This window comes from Penaeus monodon, chromosome 35 (genome assembly GCF_015228065.2).
Source record: "Penaeus monodon isolate SGIC_2016 chromosome 35, NSTDA_Pmon_1, whole genome shotgun sequence".
Lineage (NCBI taxonomy): Eukaryota > Metazoa > Arthropoda > Malacostraca > Decapoda > Penaeidae > Penaeus > Penaeus monodon.
In genome coordinates, this window is record NC_051420.1 from 15,857,208 (window position 1) to 15,859,707 (window position 2,500).

Sequence of the window (2,500 nt, forward strand, 5' to 3'; positions counted from 1 at the left end):
CACTTAAACGCAATTTGGATCTTTTAATTACCCAAATCCGACAAAGGAAATAATATTTTTATCCTTGATAAATCTAATTATATACGCAAAGCTCATTCCCTACGACACGAAAATTCAGCATATCAAAAATTGCGGTCCAATCCTTACCCAACTATCACTGAAACATTTCGTAAAAGCCTCAGACGTATTGCTGCTAAATGCCCGAACTCAACATTTTTTGATCGCTATAGAATAAATTCCTCTATTCTGTATATTTATGGCCTTCCCAAAACTCACAAACAGAGTGTTCCTTTAATGCCTATAAGTTCGTTTTGTAGTAGTAACCCGTCCATTAGACTCTTGGCTAGCGAGTGCTTTATCTCCGTTTATGGGATCCTTCTCTGATAGTCATATTAAGCATTCGATGAATTTCATGGAGAAAGTCAGAAAATTGCCGATGCACGATAAGAAATTAGTGACTTTTTATGTGGATACCCTATTAACATCAGGAGTTCTAGATTTTCTAAAAGAAAGTTTTTTTTTTTTTTATCTTGTGAGATCCCTATTCCGGTTAGTTTAGGTTATTGATCTCATACGTTTACGTCACAAAAATGTCTTCCTCTGTGGCGGCGTCTTTTATAAGCAGATCAATGGAATCGCGATGGGAAATAACCTAAGCTCGGTTCTTGCGAATTTATACATGGAGATGTTTTGATCTGAACTCCTTCCCGTCTATTCTCGGATTTCGAATTTCTTTGATTTTTCAAAAAGACGTTACAACCTCGCTCACACTGTCAATTTTGAAGTACAATTGTTGCGTTTATTATATGCAACGTCCCCAGGCTCATTGTAAGGGTGTAAAGAGGTCACTGCCACCACCCGATTGGTACGTTCGGGAACGAGTGTATGATGTAAGAGGGGATGCAAGGTCAGAAGAATTGTAGAAAGGAACGACAGTAGTGTGTGGTGTGTGTGTGTGTGAAGCGTAGTTGTGCACATGAGCCGAAGTGAGGTAGGCGTGGTTAGAGTCCCGAGGAGAGGCGTGTACAGATGTTTCATCTATACTTTAGGGTTTTTGATTGTTTGCTTTTTAAAACTACAGAAACTAAAGTGTCCATATAGGCGCTATTCAGCCTTCCTGCTTACAAACAGTCGGCTTATCGAGAGAGGATTATAAAATTATCTATTTATTTTGTAAAACCAAAGATAAGAGAACATAAAACGAAACACGGACACAGTAAAACAAGCACTAAAACACAACCCAAAGATAGACATAAAACACCAGAAAAAAACACACAGACATTAAAACGAGACCACCTAACCCTGTGTACCACAACCACAGAGTCCAGCACTGCGACTGCCCTGGGACCCGAACTCGAACTCCCTTGTAGGCCCGGGGACTCTCCATTGTCACCTCGGCCCGCGAAACCGAGTTTTGGTTCATTATATTTGTAACTAAAAATTCCTATGATCACTAAGATATTATAATCAAAATATTTTAAAAGTATTCATAAAATGAATAAAAGTTCTGTGAAATAAAATAGCAAAATAAAGAAAGGACCATCGTACACAAATGTATAACATCGTAAAATAGGCTTATAAAATGTTCATTGTAAAATTGTAAATTAGATGTAAAATGTTCATAGAATATTCATAATAAAATGATAAAATGACAACAAGTAAGATTAATAAAGCTTAAAAGTTTCTTTTCCTTTTCCTTTTCTACTTTCTGGTATATTTTCAGTACGGCAAAGGTTGGTCTAAAACACGATGTAAAAATGTTTATAAGTGTACATAGAACTAATATAAAACAAATAAAACAATCACAGGAAACGAAGCCGCGCAGGTGAGACGCTCCAGGTGCGCTTCCCGTTTTCTTTCGGTCGCAGCTTCCTCACCGCGACGGGCATCCTCACCCCCGGGGGATAAATTCAGGGGTTTTGGGCGACCTCGGAGGCGTACGAGGCTGCAACCTCCTCCGTGGAGCGAGGGTGGATGCTGTCCTTCATCTCGTAAGGGGGGAAGACGGAGGACATACGTAGGGCACCGTGGGGGAAGTGTACAAGCGGTCCACTACACAATGACCGGCTTAAATTTTCAGGTTACCTTAAGCAACTCACATTACATCCCTTAATTTTTTTTCTCGAATCACTCGTTGTATATTAAGAAGTCAATAGTATCGTCAATGTTCCTTAGGGGATATATGATCGGGAGCTCGACGTCATTTTTTAAAAAACATTTTACAAACTTTTTTTTTCTTTTCTTTAATCAGACACATTCATCAGCGAAATGGAAATTTTATACTCATTCCCCTAACACAAGACACTGTCAGTAATCTATTAATAATTCCGTATAAGTCCCTCGATGAAAAAAGACATGTTTAAAGGAACTGGAATTGATATTGCTTTTACGTATCCGAACACGTTACGTAATACATTGGTGAAACACAATGCGGCCACCGTTGTTCGTGATGCTTCTCCTGGTATTTACACTATTCCGTGTAAAGGTTTACATAGGCGAA